We start from the raw sequence: 25171 nt of genomic DNA, 5'->3' as shown, positions 1-25171 counted from the left end.
TTACTTCAAAAGAGAACTGTGCCGTTTTAGACTGTATGCACTTGAAATTGAAATTGTCTGATTTTTTATTGAAAAATTGTCTAAACGACAACCTTACATATTGGGGAAAAATCCGCTGTATTGGGTCCCCATGTATTTGCAACCTGAAATTAAAAAGTATTTACTACAGAATAGAAGAAATAAATCCATGTTTGAGCCACCTTGGTGTTCATTCTAAGAATAATTGACGTCGAAATACGAAACGGCTATTAATCTCACTATTTAGCATATTCCGATCAACTGAATACCAGATAGAGCAAAATCCACCTTTTATGTTGGGCACATTAGTTAAACAACACTATTTGATTGAAGAGCTGAATTGTTGTTCCAAAAATTAAGGTTAAAATTATTTGGGCTCATTCGAAAAATGCTCCTAGAATTATTTCCAAGTGCATAATGACGAAAACTAAACCAGTTTTATGAAGGTTGTGTTTTTTCACGCACTTTTGAATGACCAGACCCAACTGTGTGTCATCTCTGAATAGTCAAGTTCTTCTCTAAAGCGATGAAAAGTGGAAGATATGGACCGACTAAGTGGTTAAGAGGCGAAAGAAGCAGCTCTCGGTTTAACTTCCCTTTATCTAAAATAATTTTGTGCTGACTTGCGGTTTCTCGCTCTTCAATTTTGTCCTAACTGACAATTGACTACTTCTGAAACGATGCAACTGAAAACGGTGAGGCTCCTTGGAACGATATCGGTGCCTTGTTCCGCCTGTCACTGTCTCCGGACCGAACCTGTACTTGGAGCTCCATAGCCCTAGATAGCATGCAACCACGGCTCCCCCGCGGCCATAAAAGCAAATGGAACCAACGTTTGCCAAAAAGGACATGTGGCGGAGGGAGACTCGTTTAGCGCAAATTAAAGATTCAAACGAAAGACCGTTACGGAATTTAATATATTCAACGCACTTCACGTTGCCTTTGTTCTCGTCTCGGCGTCAGACGAGAATGGAAAGCACGGAATGGTTGGTCGTCCATGAATGCATTATGGAGGATTAGGTTGGTGGTCGATTCGATCAGGGGCTGTTCGTATGCCACGTGCACAACCGAGTGAACAACACATACACACTTGAAATTCAACTTCACCGAATCATGGTAAAGTAAAACACTTTTTCCGAATGTAGGTTAAGTATTGGTGAAGTGAAGAATTAGATTAAAAGTTAAAACTTACTCTAATAAAGATAAAAAAGTGTATCTATTTACGAAATTTCAGCAAAGAACTTACCGATTTTGTAATAATAGTTCAAATTGTCCTAATTTAAATATCTTATTTTAACCCTTATACGTCTGACGAGAGGGATTAAAATTAACTTAAAAATCGGATATCTCCTGCGTTTATAAACCGATTTTTATAATTTTCCTTAAAAGAACCGAATAGGTTTCTAGATTTTGACTAGTGACTCAAGTCATTTGCCACTTGGTCCCGAAGTTATTTCGGGTTGTAGTGGGGTATGTTTTGCCTTTATCGTATGTCATATATATGTTTTTTACATATGTTTTTTTACTGATGAATATTGCTGACTGCATCTTAAGTCTATCCTTATAAAATTCCATATACTGTGATTGGTCAACACTTGTTCTTACCAGTCTGGGGATTATCCACCCTTCCGAAACCGACAATAAGGGCTCATAACCCGTGATGGCTTGTGACACATCATAATAGTATAGTTTTTTACCTTTCATCTATTTGATAGGCAACGGCGGTAAGCGTTACGGAGCCGAGATCAAGTTTTATAATACAGTATCTTGATTCTTATACATTATGTTAGTTTTAGGGAACCGAAAGTTGGGGAATAAAATTATACAATAGGAAAGGAAGGGAATTTAGGGTGCTTAAGTAATAATGATGTTCACATTTTTGACGATGTTTTATGTCAGTAAGGCCGTTACGAATATTTAATTTAAATTATGTTATACTGGTCTTCGAAAGGTCAAGGGGGGGGGGGAACGATAAAAAATAAATATTAAAATGGAAAAAATCAATAAAACTCCTCAGATTTGTTAAAGAATGTTTTGAAAATCCTCAAAATTTCCCGATTTTTTTTTTGTTGCCCCCTCAAAATATTTTTTTCGGGCGAAAAAAATCCAAGGGGGGGGGGGGGGGGGGGGGACATAATTGTTTTAAATATTTGTATCGTCCTAATAGTATATTATATTATTATATATTATATCAAGAGAAAATTTTCAAAACGACTTATCTGCTTTTGTAAACAAAGATTCAAACGACGATTTGACGAATCTGATAGCTCTCCCATGCAAACCAATACCATCAATAGGTAGGTGAACGATTCCGCTACCTGTTGGTGGTGTTGGTTTGCGTGGGAGAGCTATCAGATTCGTCAAATCGTCGTTTGAATCTTTGTTTACAAAAGCAGATAAGTCGTTTTGAAAATTTGTCTTGATATTATGAATCATATTATGTCGTTATTATGCGACCATGAGTCGGAAAATGACACCCAGGAATCGAAATGACCTAACATGGCCACATTGACATGGTCTACATTAATGTTAGATTATGCTAAATTTATACGTCCAAAATGTGTCGTTGATTGATGATATGCTGTTGAACCTATAATTGGCGCTGTAGGCACAAAACACGCTAATAAATTTTCACTCAATATGGACATGAAAAAAGTTTTTGTAAGAAAAACTTTTTTTCCTTAAATATGTCACCGGAACATTATTTCCAGAAAAGTTAGATAATTAAAATACCTATCTACAGAGAAAATTTCATCGATTTCTGAGATGAGTTTTTTGTAATATCGATATTAATTTTTAAAACATTTTTTTTCAGTGTAGAAATCGTTTTTTTTTTTATATTTTTTCAGAAAACTTCAGGGAATTTCGCGATAGTCCGCCATACAACACTGTTTTGTAAGTTTTGTCATTTTAGAGTTACATCGATTTAAAAAAAAAATCAATGAAAAAACTAGGCCCTCATTAAATGTTACTCTTGACATTTTTTGAAAAACTGAGTATGCAGAGTGGCTTAGAAATACCATATCTTTATGCTCACCAAGTTTCATTCGATTCTGAGATAGTGCTGCCAATCGCTGGTCAAGTTGGGGCGAAATTCGTCGAATGTGAGATCGATTTCAAGGAAGAAAGAAAATAAAAAAATGAAATGAAAAAACCTCAATTTCATCCAGTGCTGCCGAGTATTTACAAGCCTGGCGACACAACATGTCGACGGTTTCGTGCAATACTGGTACAACTCAAAATGTTTCATTTTTGACTTTTTGATGGCAAAGCACGGGAAATAGTATTAAGTTTTTCCTGACAAATACTCAGGTCGTAATTCGCAATATATCAAACTATTTTAGAAAATTTGACCATTTTTCGAAAAATCGGTATACATCAAATTTATCGATTTTTCAAAAGCTTTTTGCTAAAATATGCAAAACTAGTCTATTTATATCAACATATGCAAAAATTGGAATTCAAAATAATTACAAAAATATCTTAGTTCATTTTTTGAGTGAAATCTTTGAAACATCGTTTCTGAACATTTACAGATTTCGAGTTATGCCTGTATTGCACGAAACCGTCGATATGTCATGACTTGCAAAGAAGCATGTGGATTTCTATATTTCCAAGCCTATATGATCCGATTTTAATTTGATTTCAGAGGCTGAAACCGACAATATTTTTTTGTATATACCTATAATCTATATCGCCTGCTAGATCCGATATTACGAAGCGGAAATCATCGGTTTTTGATTTCGCGGACCAGCCATATCAATTTGACTAATTTGTTCATAACTTTCTTTAGAAGCAAAATTTCTTCCATAATTTTGAATGTACTCATAACGCTTGAGTAGGGTTATATTTTTGTCCAAGGGTACATTGCTCTAAGTATAACATCAAAGGCTGGAGAGTGAAAACTCTCCAAAATGTCACGTGTCATTTGACATAATGTCATTTGAATGACATTTTGCCTCCCACGCCCCAGATTACATACTTACAGCAAAGTATCGTTAGACAAAGTTGTAGGCCTATTTAACCGCTATAAGTTCGTCATACAACATGAATTGATAGCTACCTTCTGAAAAAAGTTCTGGGAAAATTATACAAACGAATGCAAATGACATTTTACAACACTAGTAATAGATTAAATCCAAATTTTGTTACTAGCAGATCGGATCCCGCGTTGATCGAGATCAGCTAGTTTGCTACTTTTATTAATTTTTTTTAAATAAAAAATGGGTTTAGTAAAATCTCCAATTTTTTGAAATAATAAGAAATTTTTCTAATGCCGTGTAAACATATTTTTTTGGTCTGACCTAACCGGAGATATCAAATTATGAAAAAAATGTATTTTGACAGAAAAACGATTATAACTTCTGATCGGAAAATTATATTGAGCATATTTACCCATCAAAAGTTGCAATTTTTTAAGCTCTAAAAGTCACCTGAAAACGACTTTTTCGAAAAATCTAAAACAAAAAAAGTAGATCAAAAATACTGTTTTGTGAGGTACACCCTAATCCAATTAAGTAAAATTGCTCTAAATCAGCCAACTTAAGAGCTACAGAATTTTGTTTTGCAAAATTGGTTGTAATAAGCTGCGCTACAACTTTGTAGAACATATCATGTCAATATTCCGAGAAATAAAAAAATATTTTCTAATTTTTTTGTATACGATGGGCCATCCTATTTTTTGGTTGACCATGATGATGGCCTTATTATTTCGAACAGTTTTGTAGAACATCAGTTTTTTCTAAAAAATATAGTTTTGGCGTAAAATGCATCTTTTCGCGTAAATCTGTACCCTGGACCATAGTGCAATGATGCGGCTCTCAAAGGGGTGGGGCCTAGGACTCAATGCCGACCAGCCGAAGTCTGGTTTTCTCGACAGAATCGGCAGGACAATTGCATCGCAGCGCCAAACCACACATCACCGGTGGTGGAAAGGCTGCGGAAAAGGCAACAGCGATGATGGTTGCTACTGGCGGGGCAGCAGCGACGATGATTTTGATCGAAAGCGTCGAGCATTATAAACAGCCTCGTAAACGACACTATGATTTACACTTTGAAGAAAATATTTCCTTCTCTTGCGTACAATGGTAGATTTGACAAGAATCGATTTTGATCCACAATGCGCATTTCTAATCACTCATAGCAAATAAACGGTAGTCCGTACCTTGCGTAAAAATTTCAGTTGACTGCTGTTACCTTCGGACAGTCATTCGATAATTTTCTGCCAAGTAACCACTATTGAAAAAAACATTTTCTGTGACGCCATTGGTATCCGGGGACCATAATCGACGACAATTTTGCAATCTCATAAAATTTTGATCCTGAGAAGATCCGATTTTCTTTTCACAATGCGCCACTAACAGTAACTAAACGATAGTCCGAAGATTGCTGCTTTTGGCGATGGCCTCTCCAAAATAATATTCATTCAATAAAGATAGCGATACCTCAATTTTATATTTTTGGTAACTAGTACTACTGCCCAACAACTCCAAACTAATAGCTTTGTGAAAGCTGGCAACGTTTTTTTTTAACTTCGTGAATTTTGGATATCTGATTCAACGGGCAATTCTGCTATGACTACTAAGTCAGTAAATCCCAAAATAAACTTCAAGATATGTAATCTATTTCGCTTTCCAAACCTCTTTGTCGCATATGGTAGTTCTGCATATCTCTCAGATTTCGTTAGTATAAGCTAAACTTGTCTTATGTAAACTGTCAATTGTATAAATTTATGTAAACCAAAATCTATACTTCCCGGACTCACCCTGGGATTTTCTAGATTGTCAACCCTTTTCTCGGCAGTCTCTCAGGCTTCGGTTTCGGTTTTCCAAGCCATTTTCAAGCAATCTCCCAGACGCGCTTAGTGATTTTCCAAACCACAATCCATTTTCCAGCGGTCTCCCAAACGTGCTTTGAATTTTCCTAACCATAATCCATTTTCCAGCGGTCTCTCTAATACGCTTTGTGATTTTACAAATCACAATCCATTTTCCAGCAGTCTCTCTAACACGCTTTGTGATTTTTCAAACCACAATCCATTCTCCAGCGCTCTCCCAGACGCGTTTTTTGATTTTCCATACTACTAACCATTTTCCAGCGGTCTCCCAGACTCGCTTTGTGATTTTACAAACCACAAACCATTTTCCAGCGGTCATCTCGACGCGCTTTGTGATTTTCCAAAACCACAATCCATTTTCCAGCGGTCATCCCGACGCGCTTTGTGATTTTCCAAACCACAAACCATTTTCCAACGGTCTCCCAGACTCGCTTTGTGATTTTCCAAACCACAATCCATTTTCCAGCGGTCTCCCAGACGCGCTTTGTGATTTTACAAACCATTTTCCAGCGGTCATCCCGACGCGCTTTGTGATTTTCCAAACCACAATCCATTTTCCAGCGGTCTCCCAGACTCGCTTTGTGATTTTCCAAACCACAATCCATTTTCCAGCGGTCTCCCAGACTCGCTTTGTGATTTTCCAAACCACAATCCATTTTCCAGCGGTCTCCCAGACTCGCTTTGTGATTTTCCAAACCACAATCCATTTTCCAGCGGTCTCCCAGACGCGCTTTGTGATTTTACAAACCACGAACCATTTTCCAGCGGTCATCCCGACGCGCTTTGTGATTTTCCAAACCACAATCCTTTTTCCAGCGGTCTCCCAGACTCGCTTTGTGATTTTCCAAACCACAATCCATTTTACAGCGGTCTCCCAGACTCGCTTTGTGATTTTACAAACCACAATCCATTTGCCAGCGGTCATCCCGACGCGCTTTGTGATTTTACAAGCCACAATCCATATTCCAGCGGTCATCCCGACGCGCTTTGTGATTTTACAAACTACAATCCATTTTCCTGCGGTCATCCCGATGCGCTTTGTGATTCTACAAACCACAATCCATTTTCCAGCGGTCTCCCAGACTCGCTTTGTGATTTTCCAAACCACAATCCATTTTCCAGCGGTCTCCCAGACTCGCTTTGTGATTTTCCAAACCACAATCCATTTCCAGCGGTCTCCCAGACGCGCTTTGTGATTTTACAAACCATTTTCCAGCGGTCATCCCGACGCGCTTTGTGATTTTCCAAACCACAATCCATTTTCCAGCGGTCTCCCAGACTCGCTTTGTGATTTTCCAAACCACAATCCATTTTCCAGCGGTCTCCCAGACTCGCTTTGTGATTTTCCAAACCACAATCCATTTTCCAGCGGTCTCCCAGACTCGCTTTGTGATTTTCCAAACCACAATCCATTTTCCAGCGGTCTCCCAGACGCGCTTTGTGATTTTACAAACCACGAACCATTTTCCAGCGGTCATCCTGACGCGCTTTGTGATTTTCAAACCACAATCCTTTTCCAGCGGTCTCCCAGACTCGCTTTGTGATTTTCCAAACCACAATCCATTTTACAGCGGTCTCCCAGACTCGCTTTGTGATTTTCCAAACCACAATCCATTTGCCAGCGGTCATCCCGACGCGCTTTGTGATTTTACAAGCCACAATCCATATTCCAGCGGTCATCCCGACGCGCTTTGTGATTTTACAAACTACAATCCATTTTCCTGCGGTCATCCCGATGCGCTTTGTGATTCTACAAACCACAATCCATTTTCCAGCGGTCTCCCAGACTCGCTTTGTGATTTTCCAAACCACAATCCATTTTCCAGCGGTCTCCCAGACTCGCTTTGTGATTTTCCAAACCACAATCCATTTCCAGCGGTCTCCCAGACGCGCTTTGTGATTTTACCAACCACAAACCATTTTCCAGCGGTCATCCCGACGCGCTTTGTGATTTTCCAAACCACAATCCATTTTCCAGCGGTCTCCCAGACTCGCTTGGTGATTTTCCAAACCACAATCCATTTTCCAGCGGTCATCCCGACGCGCTTTGTGATTTTCCAAACCACAATCCATTTTCCAGCGGTCATCCCGACGCGCTTTGTGATTTTCCAAACCACAATCCATTTTCCAGCGGTCTCCCAGACTCGCTTTGTGATTTTCCAAACCACAATCCATTTTCCAGCGGTCTCCCAGACTCGCTTTGTGATTTTCCAAACCACAATCCATTTTCCAGCGGTCTCCCAGACTCGCTTTGTGATTTTCCAAACCACAATCCATTTTCCAGCGGTCTCCCAGACTCGCTTTGTGATTTTCCAAACCACAATCCATTTTCCAGCGGTCTCCCAGACGCGCTTTGTGATTTTACAAACCACGAACCATTTTCCAGCGGTCATCCCGACGCGCTTTGTGATTTTCCAAACCACAATCCTTTTTCCAGCGGTCTCCCAGACTCGCTTTGTGATTTTCCAAACCACAATCCATTTTACAGCGGTCTCCCAGACTCGCTTTGTGATTTTACAAACCACAATCCATTTGCCAGCGGTCATCCCGACGCGCTTTGTGATTTTACAAGCCACAATCCATATTCCAGCGGTCATCCCGACGCGCTTTGTGATTTTACAAACTACAATCCATTTTCCAGCGGTCATCCCGATGCGCTTTGTGATTCTACAAACCACAATCCATTTTCCAGCGGTCTCCCAGACTCGCTTTGTGATTTTCCAAACCACAATCCATTTTCCAGCGGTCTCCCAGACTCGCTTTGTGATTTTCCAAACCACAATCCATTTTCCAGCGGTCATCCCGACGCGCTTTGTGATTTTCCAAACCACAATCCATTTTCCAGCGGTCATCCCGACGCGCTTTGTGATTTTCCAAACCACAATCCATTTTCCAGCGGTCTCCCAGACTCGCTTTGTGATTTTCCAAACCACAATCCCGACGCGCTTTGTGATTTTCCAAACCACAATCCATTTTCCAGCGGTCATCCCGACGCGCTTTGTGATTTTCCAAACCACAATCCATTTTCCAGCGGTCATCCCGACGCGCTTTGTGATTTTCCAAACCACAATCCATTTTCCAGCGGTCTCCCAGACGCGCTTTGTTGAAATGGTTGTGATTCCTTTCCGTATTTAAAATTAAATACAGTATCTTTTCGCATATTAACCACTGGAATTCAACTCACCTTTTGAAATCAGCGTCAGGATACAAAAAAAAACAACCTGGCAGGATCGCCAAAATGTGTGGCAGCGAAAGGCGATGACAGCAGCTCTCCTTCGGTGCGTGTGCACGCCACGGAGATCGGTCGAGAAGAAGCCGAGTCATGGCTTGCTGCTCACCGATTGACACGCTGAGGTGGTAATATATAATCACACGCTGATGGTAACTTACTCAAACCCCACACCGTCGTCTCCTGAACATCTTCATCGCATATTCACCGAAGCATATCGGAAATATGGAATTTGGCCAGCTGAAGCCGCAGCAGATCTGCAGATTTCCAGCGGTCATCCCGATGCGCTTTGTGATTCTACAAACCACAATCCATTTTCCAGCGGTCTCCCAGACTCGCTTTGTGATTTTCCAAACCACAATCCATTTTCCAGCGGTCTCCCAGACTCGCTTTGTGATTTTCCAAACCACAATCCATTTTCCAGCGGTCTCCCAGACGCGCTTTGTGATTTTACAAACCACAAACCATTTTCCAGCGGTCATCCCGACGCGCTTTGTGATTTTCCAAACCACAATCCATTTTCCAGCGGTCTCCCAGACTCGCTTTGTGATTTTCCAAACCACAATCCATTTTCCAGCGGTCTCCCAGACGCGCTTTGTGATTTTACAAACCACAAACCATTTTCCAGCGGTCATCCCGACGCGCTTTGTGATTTTCCAAACCACAATCCATTTTCCAGCGGTCTCCCAGACTCGCTTTGTGATTTTCCAAACCACAATCCATTTTCCAGCGGTCTCCCAGACTCGCTTTGTGATTTTACAAACCACAATCCATTTTCCAACGGTCTCCCAGACGCGCTTCGTGATTTTCCAAACCACAATCCATTTTCCAGCGGTCTCCCAGATTCGCTTTGTGATTTTACAAACCACAATCCATTTGCCAGCGGTCATCCCGACGCGCTTTGTGATTTTACAAGCCACAATCCATATTCCAGCGGTCATCCCGACGCGCTTTGTGATTTTACAAACTACAATCCATTTTCCAGCGGTCATCCCGATGCGCTTTGTGATTCTACAAACCACAATCCATTTTCCAGCGGTCTCCCAGACTCGCTTTGTTGAAATGGTTGTGATTCCTTTCCGTATTTAAAATTAAATACAGTATCTTTTCGCATATTAACCACTGGAATTCAACTCACCTTTTGAAATCAGCGTCAGGATCAGGGTTGTAAATTTTCGGCAGCACTGGATGAAGGTGATGTTTTCTTATATCATGTTTTTATTTTCTTCCTGCTTTGAAATCAACCTCACATTCCCGGAGAGGCAGAAAAGTAAACAACAGAACTCACATCACCCACTGCGCCGCGAAGATGAAATTTACCACAGCAAAATGTACACATTCACCCACCAAATTGAAAAAATTCACCACGCGTTTAAATGGGCCACTCACAGTCATACGGTACGGCGCGAAATGAGCAGCCTGTCAGAGCGACTTGTGAGTGGCTGAATGCGAAATTGAACTGTCGGTGTTGGAAGTGATTTTTCGGCTGCACCCAGTCGCACTCACCACGGCGGCGATGAAGGCGACTGCAGATTATGTTGTCGATGCAGATGAAATTAAGAACATGTATTAACTTGTCTCAACTATGTCGCTCGACTGAAACGTCGCTGGTCACTGGCGACCCTTTCCAGTAAGTACTCCAGCGACGCAGGCAAATTAAATGCGTCGCTGCAGCACCAACTGGAAAGCGCTTGCTGGTTGAGCGACGCGACGGTCCAGCGACGTTCCAGCGATGACTCGCATAGACAATACTGAGATCCATGTTTTTCACTGCATTAACTGTGAAATATTTCTACCCTGGTCAGGATACAAAAAAAAACAACCTGGCAGGATCGCCAAAATGTGTGGCAGCGAAAGGCGATGACAGCAGCTCTCCTTCGGTGCGTGTGCACGCCACGGAGATCGGGCGAGAAGAGGCCGAGTCATGGCTTGCTGCTCACCGATTGACACGCTGAGGTGGTAATATATAATCACACGCTGATGGTAACTTACTCAAACCCCACACCGTCGTCTCCTGAACATCTTCATCGCATATTCACCGAAGCATATCGGAAAGATGGAATTTGGCCAGCTGAAGCCGCAGCAGATCTGCAATCGTATCGCCAATACCTGTCGAGTGAACGGACACATCGCTTGCAACAGCTAAGGGAGAGCCCAGGTTCTACTCTTCTTCCTCCAGAAATGTTCACAAGTAAGGATGCCTTCTTCGAATGCATGAAGAAAACAGCACTATTTAATCTACCTGCAAAAAACTTCTTCAGAATTTATACAGAATGCGACTAAAATTTTTCAAAATGTCAATCGCATGAAAAGTCCAAAATTAAGGAAATATAAAAACATTTTAGGCACATCTTTTTCAGCCATTTTGGCTACCAAATTAGCTGAAGTGTACCAAGTTTTTGGAAGCAGCTTTAATGTATTTCGAAACGACAGGAATTTATAAGAGTTCAATATAAAATCAGGTGGGGAGTTCTTGTAGCTATTTCGACTTCTTTTAATTCAGAAATCATTCCTACATCTAAATTTAAAGGCTTTAAGTATGTTCGGGTGAAATCATACATGCAGGTGAAACACACGTGTTTGCCTCAGTGCATGTTTTACTGACCATGCTCATAAAAGTACGTATGGCATAAGAATTAAACGATGCGCTTAGTATAAAAACTCAACTTCCTTAAAATTCGAAAACGTGTTTGCTCTCGCGGGAGGGTACGATGATAGAGATTTGGGAATGATTATAATTATACCAACACTGCGACGAGGTCCACAGTACATTGCGATTGAATGCATGTCGACACTAACCACACGGACACGAACCTCACAAAGGGAGCACTTGTTGGTATTCCAATGAAATTCCATCGTAATAATAGATTGGGCCCATTCAATTATATCCATTGGCAAGGAATTATTTTTTCCAATCACGTAAAACGGAAACCTAACACAAATTGCCTGCAGTTCTTCCAGGTAGATAAACAAATATCGAAGAACAACCTATCGTTCTTTGCTCCCTAATGAGATGGTCCTTGCATTTTTCGCCTGTTTCGCCCAGGTATATCTATTGCCAAAGGAAATATTTATTCTGCCAGAAGCGAACTTCTTGATCGGGGAAATCGAAGAAAAAACCGGTCGGCAAAGGAAGTGATTGTTGCGCTTGATGGAAACGATTGAGAGGTGAAGTAAAAAGTTGAGTTAAGGTGAATTGTGATAGAATCCAATTGAAAAACTTTATCACATTTTTGGGGCACACATATCTGGGGGCAATTACTAGTTTTTCATTATATTAAGATATATTGATCACCTGTTGGTTAATTGACATTAGTGCCGCTAAAACGCCAGGTGAGGTGAGTCAGTAAGGCAACTGTTTTGGACTCTGTCGTGATTGTCCTTAAATGAAAGGTAATTCAGCTCCAGATGGTCGTTCTGTATTTGATTTTTCCATTTCTCGTATACTGTACCGAAAGGCTATATGTTCCCTTCAAAAACAAACTTTTCGACCCATAGTGTTATGGTATCAATCGACTCAGCTCGACGAATTGATGTCATGTCTGCCTGTGTATATGTATTTGCGCAAAAAACTCACTTATTTTTTGGACACTTATCCTAGACAGATTTGCTCGCAACATATTGTACCCGGCGTAGAATCCCATAGTTTCCTATTAAAAATTGGCCAGATCGGTCATTCCGAAGTTATTGCCACACTGTTTCCCCCTGGAAAAAAGAGAATGAAAAATCGAAATAAAAAGTTTTCCTTTAGAGCGGAAATGTATTTGATCTATCTCCCTAAAGTGCTATTTTGACTTATCTTATGTACTTTTCTTTATACAGTTTTCTGTCACACGAGAAAGGCACCATCATCGATAGGGAGATTAAAATTGTTTTTTTTTCGTGGAGTTGGTAAAGCAAGATGATGGATGCACGAGAAGATGCTTTCGGGGCACAACTTCAATGTGTAATGAAAGTGGAACGAATCTGTTTGTGCTACGCTTCGAACCCAATCTCATTCGCCGTCGGTTCGATGTTCGCAAAAGTGCTTCGCTCTTCACTTGAGATGAAAAGTGTTTCCGCTAGAATGCAAGATCGAGCTATTCCTGCCCGACAGCAACAGAGTTGTACCTAGTTTTTATGTTTTGTTTGGATTCTCATCGATACGGATCGAATAATAAAGCAGGTATGGCAGGAAACTGGAATCAGTTGAAACGATAAGCGAAGAGAAGCTTTCAGAATACAAGTAGATTGGTAATTTATTCGTGCCTGAGCTTCTGGGTGATTCCTGCATGAATTTTCTGACATCTTGTATAAATCTACTTTCACTGTTTTTGAATTATCAATTTGTTTCTCTAGTTCCGACTCACAAATAAAAATGCTTTCAGGAATTTAAATCATTTAATATTTAAAACTCCCGGATGGCCAGAGGAAGAGTTTTAAAAAATATATCGAACGGTGCTACTCTCGTCTTCGTATAGAAGACAGTTATGTTTTAGAAAATATAGACAAGTGAATTGAAACATTTTTAAGCTTGTCCATCTCCATTCAGGTGATGCTTCTCCCTGCCTGAACTTCGAGTTGATATAAGTATGATAGCAAAATATTGATTACAGTGATACGTAATCACTGTCTCTAAGCCAATGACTTGTTTGCCATGAGGAACCGAAATCCATCCACCTCAATAAAACATCATTCAGTTGAAGGGGGTTTAAGGTAGTTAATATATAAATAATGTATCTTCTCCTGTTCAGGGGCTAAACTACGTAGACTCTTTATCCATGAAAAATCTTCGGAATTCAAAACAAATTGTTGAAAATTTCCAAGAGAAATGATTTGAACTTCAAAAAAAAAAAACTCTTTGTGTTTCATAGAACAAATCTTTGCAATTTTTGTAGGAAAGCCTTTGTATTTTTCATATCCGACATTTTAACGAGAAATTTACCAAAACTTCAATTGAAAATTCTTTTTTTATTTCCCATAACTATTTTGTGCTTTATCAGTTTTTTAACCAAGAAAAACTCAATTGATCCATACGCCTAAGGAGCTTTTCCTTACTTACATGGTTTGCACCAAACAACGCTGACGGGTCGCCAATCAAATCGTGGAGAAATTCCATAGAAAAGAGTCCATCAACCACTTCAGCAATAACCAAAGCTAATCAAAAGAACACTCTCGTTTACAAAAACGACTTTCTTCCTCAACTCAGTTACCTTTGTTACTGAAAGAAGATTCGAATCCAGACCAGAAATAAACAAAACACTGTGAAGTGTAATTTTATTCATCCAATGACCGATTTGAGGGTCACTCCTGACGGAATCCAAGTTTCAAAGTGCTCGCGTTTTCGGGGGCACACCACTCGATACGGAAGCAACGTACAACTGTCATTTTTATTTTTTCACGCATGCTGCGACGCAGCAAAGCTAAATCAACAAAAATGACAGTTGTGCACCGTCTCCGTATCAAGTGGTGTGCCCCCGAAAACGCGAGCACTTTGAAACTTGGATTCCGTCAGGAGTGACCTTAATTTCATTTTACCTGTTTGCGTAGCCCGAAGTACCTGACCGGATTTAGAAATGTAGAAATTGCAACGGGCTTGTCCAGCACCTTTACGTCCTCCTAAACTGTCTTGCCGCTGGGTCGCGGACGACTCCCAGATGGCGGCGATCTGCACAACAGGCCGGTTTGCGGTCCAAGAGGTCGTACACACACCTGTCGAAGGTGTCGCCATAGCTAAGATCAACGGGGTGTTCTATTGTAGCTGCTATGCCCCACCACGGTGGCTAATAGAGCAATTCACCCGGATGGTCGATAGGCTATCGTCCGACCTTGTAGGTCGGAAGCCGGTTCTCTTCCCGTCCCATGCCACAAGCCCATGGCCATCCCAGAACCGCAGAACGCGAGTGCTGAAGTGGCTGAAGTGGCAGCGGTGACGAACGAAGAGTTGCTTGCGGTGGCCTGAGCCCTTGATACGAACAAAGCTCCGGGGCCCGGCGGAGTGCCAAACCTCGCTCTGAAGGCAGCGATCATGGCTAACCCCGACATGTTCAGGTCAGCCATGCAGAGATGCCTCGACAAGTGCAGTTTCCCCGATAGGTGGAAGAGACAGAAGCTGGTGCTGTTGCCGAAGCCCGGGAAACCACCAGGTGACCCATCGGCGTACAGACCAATCTGCCTACTGGACACCACAGGGAAGTTGCTTGAGAGGATTATCCTCAACAGGCTGACCCCGTACACCGAAGGTACGAACGGCCTGTCAAGCAATCAGTTTGGGTTTCGTAAGGGTAGGTCCACGGTGGATGCTATCAACTCGGTTGTGAAAACTGCGGAAGTAGCGATACAACGCAAGTGGCGGGGAACTCGATTCTGTGCGATTGTGACGCTCGACGTCAAGAACGCATTCAACAGCGCAAGCTGGGATGCCATCGCGCTCTCGTTACTCCGGTTGGGAATTCCGGTGGGCCTGTACAACATTTTCTAAAGCTATTTTCAGAATCGCGTACTCTTATACGAGATCGATGAAGGGGAGGGTAGTGCTTCTATCACCGCAGGAGTCTCTCAGGGATCTATCCTGGGTCCGGTGCTATGGAACACTATTTACGACAGTGTTTTAAGACTGAAGTTCCCCCCAGGTATTAAGATCGTTGCCTTCGCCGACGACATAACGCTGGAGGTTTACGGAGAGTCGATTGTTGAGGTGGAACTGACGGCGGCCCACGCGATCGCTATAGTAGAGGAATGCATGAGCTCAAGCCAGCTGGGGCTAGCTCATCACAAAACGGAGTTGGTTGTTGTTAACAACCGTAAGTCGGTACAGGATGCAGTGGTTCGCGTGGGCGACATTTCCAAGCGGGAGGTGAAGCTCCTCGGGGTGCTGATCGACGATAGACTGAACTTCGGCATTCACGTAGATTATGCCTGTAGAAGAACTTCGACAGATATTGCGAGATTATCCAGGATGATGTCCAATAGCTCGGGGGTGCGCTCCAGCAGACGCAGGTTATTAGCTGGGCTGCACCCAGCCAACAAATTGGTCCACATAATAAACTTCTAGTTCTGTTAAGTGCACTCTTACCCGATATAAAATGATTGTATAAAATGCATAGATTCCCTCTATGTGAACAAAAGTGGAGGCCATATACGTACAAATTAGTGTTATGGTACAACGAGATATACGACGTATTCTGACTTCAATTGAATATATAAACAATCATGATGTTTTTCTTCAGAGATCGCATATGCTCAGTCATACAGTTGCATAACAAGACTGTTACAACTTTGAAATCTAGAATGGAGAAATCAGCATGTATGCTTATATATGTATATATATTATCAAAAAAGATTTTCTTGTTATTGTATATGCAATAAAAAATATTTCTTAGATCAGATCTGAATTAAATCATCATGGAAAATGTTGTGGGCTTTAATGCATATATCTATATTCTAAACTTAACCTCCAGCTCCTAGTTTCGATGCTCGGACCTTCTCATTTATATCCTAGGACGCTATCCGTTCCTCCACGTTCACACAGCTGTATATCCATAATTTATACTTGATGGTAACATAGGATCTACGAATATAATCTGTAACAGACAACGCATTGCACTTTATATAACTTTATTTTTATGGTTGCATCAAGCAACATATGTGATTTGACTGAACACAAATACAATTTCATGTTACCGTTTGAACGATTCCTGAGTTATGAACTGCAATGTTTCCAATCTATGAGAATTGTCATAAAAAATCATTTTCAAAAACACTGCACCATAAATATTTTATTTTTTAATATTGCTTTGTATAGGGGAACTGTACCGGTTTTGGCCATGTTCCTAATTTGGCCAATTTTGCAAATAACTCCAAAAATAAAGCAATTCGGGAGGGTTTTATTAGTTCCAACAAGAGATATATCCCTCACGATTCAACGCTGTTTTTAACTGATCGATTATTTTGGAAAAATATGTATTTTTCAGGGTTGGCCAAATTAGGCACTAAGTTGGCCAAAACCGGTGCACTTCCCCTACTCCAAGATGTTCTGAATTAAAACCTATAAAAAAGCTCAGGGTATAAAAACTGATAGTGAACATTGGGCTGAATTTCATTTTTCTGTTATTAGAAAATGCCTTACATTGTGTACGAGCTTGCATATAACTCACAAAAGTACTCGAATTCTAAACTTGTTTATCGTGGTGAGGTATCGCGAAGTTTATTCTGGAGTGGTAAAATAGGGAGGAACAGGTAGTTTTTTTTCTGATTTAAAATTTTGTTATAATTTCACAAATATAAAGCAGTGTATGGATTAATTCAGCACTTGTTTGAACGGTTCTTGTTTTTATTTGCCATTCAGACTTTCAACAGTTTGGCTGAAATATTGGAATGAGTTATAATAAAGAACAAACGATAACAATAATGTTGTGGAAAGGTTTATTTCCAAGTGTAAAAATCTGGCCATGAAGAGTGAAAAATGGGAATGGATATGGGATGTCATCTAATAAAAATGAAAGTGGATAAAATCGGAGACAGATAAAATCAGGATGTTATAAATCGGGTCTGTACTGTATATCTTTTTCCGTATCGGGTTGGGAGTCCACTCTAAACTATTCATCCTAGTTAGCAAAAAGGGAGTTCTATATGAACTATTATATCGTATATCAGTTTTTTTTAGTGAATATCAGGCTTCTTCTTAGTGCTAACCAGGAATTCTGGTAACTTTGTTTGTTCCTGCCTATTCACTGAATGCTCAAAAATAAACCATTAATACGCTCTTTAATACACTAAGCGACAAATAAAAGTAAGTATTGTATTGAAAATCGTGCTAAAAATCAAAACTCCAAATAGCAGAGTTGAAATATACGATATACATGAAATTATTATTACAAAGGACTTTATAATCAAGTCTCAAATGCATTATAACTTCAGATGGAATTAAATACAATTGTAGAATTATTCGCGATATGTGATTCCATTTTGAGTTTAAATTGCAATTTATACAACTAATGATATAGATTATAATTTGATCGTTAGTTTGCATTATATGTGACCTTTGTACAATTTCCCATGACTTTCGTTCGATTCATATATGATTGCGATTTGATCTGCGAACATATATGATTTTTTTGTTCATTCATATACGATTGCTGGTTTGCTGGTCAGTATCTATCCTTAGATACAGCGGCCCAGCTTAGGCCTCAGCGCTTAGCGTCGAACGTAACCTGCAGAAGCTGGAGAGTGTACACAGGCTAGCGTGCTTCAGAGTGATAAGTGCCTACCGCACGGTATCACGGGATGCAGCTTGTGTGATTGCATGTATGTTACTCATTGGACTAGTCATACGGGAAGACGGGGAGAGTTTCGACATGCGCGGAACCAGAGGAGCCCGTAAAGCCATTAGAGTCACCTCGACTGTCAAGTGGCAACGGGACTGGGATAACTCTTCTAAGGGTAGGTGGACCCATCGGCTGATACCTAGCGTATCAAGATGGGTTAATAGGAGGCATGGGGAAGTTCACTTCCATCTGATACAGTTCCTGTCAGGCCATGGCTGCTTTAGATGGTACATACATAGGTTTGGGCATACGGACTCTCCCGTCTGCCCGTACTGCCCAGGGGTCGACGAAACTGCCGAGCACGTAATATTCGTATGTCCTCGTTTCGTCGATGTGAGGAGCGGATTGCTTGAGGTGTGCGGGAAGGATAATCTTATCCAGAGGATGTGTCAAGAGGTTGAAAAGTGGAACGCGGTCTCGGCCGCTACCACCCAGATTGCCAGCATCTTGCCGCTGCAATTTGTTACGGTTTATTTTATCTTACTTGTTAGTGACAAATGTTTGAATGGATTTGTGTACGTTCTATTCCTGTTGTGTTGTGTTTGGGCCTGAAGATAGGCAATAAAAATTATGAATAGACAAAATTCCCAAACACAGACTTTATATTGCTTGTGCCACATGGCACAAATTAATTCAGAGGTGCCCAAATAGGATCTGAATCCTACACAAAATAGAGCTATGAATACAACTTTTTGGCTGTTGTACCCTAAATGCAAAACGCAATAAGAATACATTTGCGGGATTTGACTGATGGACCAAAATCTTTTATGAAACCTCGTCATATCTCGCAATGGGCATCACATTGGACGTTTCTCTCGAGGCACAGAGAGATCGTCAGTTATTTTGATTTGTTGAATGTGTTTATTGTTTATTTTGTATGTCTTTAAAATTTTTATTGTAATATGTCTCCCTGGCTATAAAATGAAAAAAATATAATTCCCACCGAAATACGAATTTCGATTTTTGAGTTATTGGCTGCCTTCGAACCATTGTGCGGTATGATTAGATCATATTCATCAAACAGTTTTTCTAAACTAAACTTAAACATACTTAAGCGCTGGCGCATACTCATGAGAGCACCCGTGTCTGTCTTTTTATACGCTCGTATCAGTATGTCCATCGCTTCTTTTGCGTAGGTAACCCCTACTATTTTGTGCAACACTTCATTGCTGATCGCCATCACTATTTCGTCAATAGCATCGGTGTCTTCCTCTGGCTTCCTTCCAGTGCTCCATGCGCCATTTCCATGCCGGGAAATTTTTCTAGGTGCCATCGAAGATATGTGTTCGATCTTCACGAAAAATCCTACCGCCGTGTACGATCTCTCGGCAGCGACCCCACCGGTTCGATCGCTTGGTTGACCACCAGAGCTAGTACATCCGCTGTTGCCGCTGCCGCCAAGGCCACTACCGCCACCGATTCCGCTACCGCTTGCTTACGGGTCCGTCCTCTCTGCAACTAGAGCTCGTCTGGTTTTACAGCTACCCGCTGGGCATATAACCTGTTGAAGTTTCTCTTCGTTGTGATAAAAACACACGGAATAGGTTTGAGAACTGAGAATTGCATCGTCCGTATTGGCTATTATCTTCCACGTTTTGGTTGTGAAACATAAAATATTATTTATTAAGCCATTTGGATAATTTGAAATTGAAACTTTACAAATGACATGTGAAATACATCCTACCACAGTTTACTATTACATGTATGTTCCTTAAGGGAACGGATGGAAAAAGAATTGTTTACAAAACAATCGTTATGGCCTCGCGAGAGTTGTTATTGTTTATTAGGTTGTCTTCTACTCTCGTGAATCGATGGGTATTTTAACAGTTTACAACATGATGATCTGATATTCCATGCAAGTAAAGAAATAGTTTTCAATAGTTTTCTTTTGTACTACAAAAGATGGTGAAGGGACATCTGAAAGTGTGATCTTGATATGTGTACGGCATTGGGAGGTATCCGACGCTGAGGGATCTCCCCTACAGGCAATAGAAGCACTCGCGAAAAGAATACGAGCTTCTATCCCAGTTGATCTTTGACAGCGCTCTTCAGGCACAACGCCGGCCGGTGCAAGTAGCTTCGGTTCGTAGGGAACCACACAGTCCGTGGTGGGATGTCGAGTGTACACAACTTTATCGCGAGAAATCCGCCGCGTTTAAATAATATCGGAAACATAGTCACGGTGTGCCTGTGACGGTTATTAACGAAAAAAAATGTCCATCCATTCTGAACTCGCCTTTCGAAAGATATAATATCCAGGCGTCTGCTATGAAAATTTCAAAATATTTCATCTAGGGAATCAAAAGTTATAGCAGTTACAAATTTATTGATTTTTGGGTTCGATATTTCACTAATATGCAACCATATATACCGTGAATTTTCTCCTGATTACATCCAAATAAATTATCATCAAATATGCATTTTGCAACCTCAACCAGCTGTAACCTAAAACCTATTCTTTTAATAATATAAAAAAAAATAACAAATGATGTTAGAGATAATATTGTTCTAATGTCAATGACAAAATAGACAATACACCCACAATACAGTATTCAAATTACAGAATTATTGCCTGTTCAATCTCCTGATCATACCAAAGTGTGAATATTGTCTATGACAGACAAGTAACTACACTCTGTATGATGATTCTGCTTTTATTAAATATGATAATAGTTGGTAACATAGAATACCGCGCTGAAACAATTTTGTTTTTCATGGGTATTGGGTAGTTAGTAAGACTAGTAACCAACATTTAAACAACAATGTGCATCATTTGTTGTCAGTTATACAACCATCATCCAGTTCGATTCAAGCAGTGGTACAAAAACGAGTTCCATTTGGAAAAAAATGGGAAAGCCTAGATCACACGAGGAAAACCGCCTTTTCCGAGAACGGTAGACGGAAAGAGCATATATGCCCCACTTCGGAACGTCTCAACAATTTAACTGACTTGTTGAGCTACGATGCATTTACTTCATAAATTAATGCATTTACTACATAAATTAACTGACACAGGGAATACTAGTATCCGACTTAGAACTAGAAGAGGGAAACCATCGCATTTTCATAAAGCCAGGTAAGAAAATGAGAGATTTCAGAAGACTGAAACTATTTAAGAAATATTTCACTGTCATGAGACGAGTTTAGTACAGTTCCATTCAATTCCACCAAATCGTATTACTTTTACATATACGTATTTCGACCTTAACTGTACACACTTAGTTTTTATTTCTGCAGCTCGGCAAAAATCCGCACAGCCGTACGCCAACAAAATAAAAAGCTGATATTCTGGCAAAAATGATGTTTGTTAGCTAATTTTTGGCAAATCATTTGCTGATTTTCAGCACTCTTGACAGAAATCTCGGCAAAAAACATGTTTCCTGGGGCGCAGCTGTGCGAATCTCGGTAAAAGTTGACCATTTTGCTGAGATCCCGGTTAAAAAAGTTAAGTGTGTAAGATCGTCTCGTACTTAACTCTACTCACGTCGAGACACTGAAGACGACCTTACATGTCAACAGACTTGAGTCGAGTCAAGTACGAGACACTGAAGACGACCTTACAGTTGAGGTCGAAAAGCGTATATGTAAAAGTAATACGATTTGGTGGAATTGAATGGAACTGTACTAAACTCGTCTCATGACAGTGAAATATTTCTTAAATAGTTGCAGTCTTCTAAAATCTCTCATTTTCTTACCTGGCTTTCTGAAAATGCGATGGTTTCCCTCTTCTAGTTCTAAGTCGGATACTAGTATTCCCTGTGTCAGTTAATTTATGTAGTAAATGCATTAATTTATGAAGTAAATGCATCGTAGCTCAACAAGTCAGTTAAATTGTTGAGACGTTCCGAAGTGGGGCATATATGCTCTTTCCGTCTACCGTTCTCGGAAAAGGCGGTTTTCCTCAAACAGCATCAACAAATGATGCACATTGTTGTTTAAATGTTGGTTACTAGTCTTACTAACTACCCAGTACCCATGAAAGACAAAATTGTTTCAGCGCGGTATTCTATGTTACCAACAATTATCATATTTAATAAAAGCAAAATCATCATTCAGAGTGTAGTTACTTGTCTGTCATAGACAATATTCACACTTTGGTATGATCAGGAGATTGAACAGGCAATAATTCTGTAATTTGAATACTGTATTGTGGGTGTATTGTCTATTTTGTCATTGACATTAGAACAATATTATCTCTAACATCATTTGTTATTTTTTTTTTCTATTATTCAAAGAATAGGTTTTAGGTTACAGTTGGTTGAGGTTGCAAAATGCATATTTGATGATAATTTATTTGGATGTAATCAGGAGAAAATTCACGGTATATATGGTTGCATATTAGTGAAATATCGAACCCAAAAATCAATAACTTTGTAACTGCTATAACTTTAGGTTCCCTAGATGAAATATTTTGAAATTTTCATAGCAGACGCCTGGATATTATATCTTTCGAAAGGCGAGTTCAGAATGGATGGACATTTTTTTTCGTTAATAACCGTCACAAGCACACCGTGATAGTTTGATTGTACTTCACAAACACTCGAAATCCAATTCAGAAAAACTATTCAAAGTAATGAAACGGTAGTATCGGCGTAGTTTTATTGAACGTTTATAGCGCGAGATTCCTTTGAAAACTCTGTAAATGAAGATCGTGAAAGCTCGTCGCGGTTGGTACTGAACCTCGCAAAAAAAAAAATTCGGCACAGGTAGAGCAAGAGTCACGTGATAATTTTGCTGACAGGGATGGCATGGATCACCCCTTTTTAATGATTGAATTCTCACTTGTTCTCTTTTCGTGTAACAATTCAGCTCCGGAAATGGATAGAATCAAGTTTAATTTACCCAAAAACCATCCAGACCTCGCGAAAGGGTGTGCGTTGAGCTTGTTCAATCAATTTCTGGAGTGTAACTTTGTTCCAGATGATTGAAGGCAAGTCTATATAAAAGCCTGGAAACCCCGGGTCGGATTATAATTCGTATCGCCCCATCGCAATGATGTCCTGTCTTCGGAAGTTATTGGAGAAGATTTATTATTTCTTGCAGAGGCAAGGGAACGAACGACTGTCTTGCGATACTTTCAGAAATTTAGCTTACTTTCGCTAAAAAAGAGCAAATGGGCTCAGTGTTTTGCCTTTCTCGTATACAAAGTATACGTAAAGGCTATATGTTCGCAACAAAAACGAACTTTTTATAGACCCATAGTGTTATATACCGATCGACTCAGCTCGACGAATTGAGGTGATGTCTGTGTGTGTGTGTGCGCAAAATTTCTCACTCATTTTTCAGGCACTTATCCTTTCTCGCAGAATCCTAATTATTTCCTATTAAAATTGGCCATGTCGGACTATGGGCTCAAAAGTTATGGCCAAAAAACAATTTTTATAATTCACGAGAAAAGTCCATCACCGCTAGGTAGATTAATCTGGGTTTTGAACATTAAGGGAGCTTTTGATTAAGTTTGCGTCGATCTCTTATCCGACAAATTCCACGAGTGAGGGCTTCCACCAATTTTCAACAACTATTTTTACAATTTGTTGTTAGGAAAGCGTGTGAGTTTTTCTCATGGTGACTCGGCAACTTCACGAATTAGTTTCATGGGTTTATGTTCAAGCCCTTCTTTTTACAATTTTTACGTCAGAGAACTTGATAAATGTCTCATGCCAAATTGCTAGTTAAGACAGCTTGCAGATGACTTCGGGGCCAACTGCAATTGATCTGCAAAGATTCATTAATTTATTTAGTCAACATCTAAACAGATAACACTGAATCAACAATTTGATGCCACAAAACACGGTTCGAGGCCGCATCTATCCATCCTTGAATACGCCCCACGCTCACCAAATCGTTTTGCACGTGGTTTGCCCTTCTCGCTCGCTGCGCTCCACGCCGTCTCGTACCTGCCGGATCGGAAGCGAACACCATCTTTGCAGGGTTGCTGTCCGGCATTCTTGCAACATGTCCTGCCCATCGTACCCTTCCGGCTCTAGCTACCTTCTGGATACTGGGTTCGCCGTAAAGCTGGGCGAGCTCGTGGCTCATTCTTCGCCGCCACACACCGTCTTCTTGCACACCGCCAAATATGGTCCTAAGCACCCGTCTCTCGAGCATTCCGAGTGCGTGCAAGTCCTCCTCGAGCATTGTCCATGTTTCATGTCCTTAGAGGACAACCTGTCTTATTAGCGTCTTGTACATGACATATTTGGTGCGGTGGCGAATCTTTTTTGACCGCAGTTTCTTCCGGAGCCCGTAGTAGGCCTGACTTCCACAGATGTTGCGCCTTCGTATTTCACGACTAACATTGTTATCAGCCGTTAGTAAGGATCCGAGGAAGACGAATTCCTCAGCCACCTCGAAGGTATCCCCGTCTATCGTAACACTGCTTCCCAGGCGGGCCCTGTCGCACGAAAGTCCATCACCTTGTTTTAGTTCCCGGCGCGATTCGAACGAACTGGAGTGTTCGCCCGAAATCTTTACACAGTTTTGCACACCATCCACCGTTGCTTTGATCAGTCTGATATGCTTCCTAGGGAAGCTGTCCTCGTCCATAATTTTCCATAGTTCTGCGCGGTCTATACTGTCGTATGCCGCCTTGAAAACAATGAACATATGGGGCGTTGGGACCTGGTATTCACGGCATTTTTAAAGGATTTGCCGTACAGTAAAGATCTGGTCCGTTGTCGAGCGGCCGTCAACGAAGCCGGCTTGATAACTTCCCACGAACTCATTCACTAATGGTGACAGACGACGGAAGATTATCTGGGATATCACTTTGTAGGCGGCATT

General features: G+C 40.7%; 1 protein-coding gene across 1 annotated transcript in view; it reads left to right on the top strand.

Moving 5' to 3' along the window:
* The window catches only part of LOC134211567 (uncharacterized), a 722476-nt gene that overhangs the window by 365797 nt on the left and 331508 nt on the right, over positions 1-25171 (top strand). The window lies entirely within an intron of this gene.

This window comes from Armigeres subalbatus, chromosome 2 (assembly GCF_024139115.2).
Source record: "Armigeres subalbatus isolate Guangzhou_Male chromosome 2, GZ_Asu_2, whole genome shotgun sequence".
In the NCBI taxonomy this organism is placed as follows: Eukaryota; Metazoa; Arthropoda; class Insecta; order Diptera; family Culicidae; genus Armigeres; species Armigeres subalbatus.
This window is presented reverse-complemented; position numbering and strand designations above follow the sequence as displayed.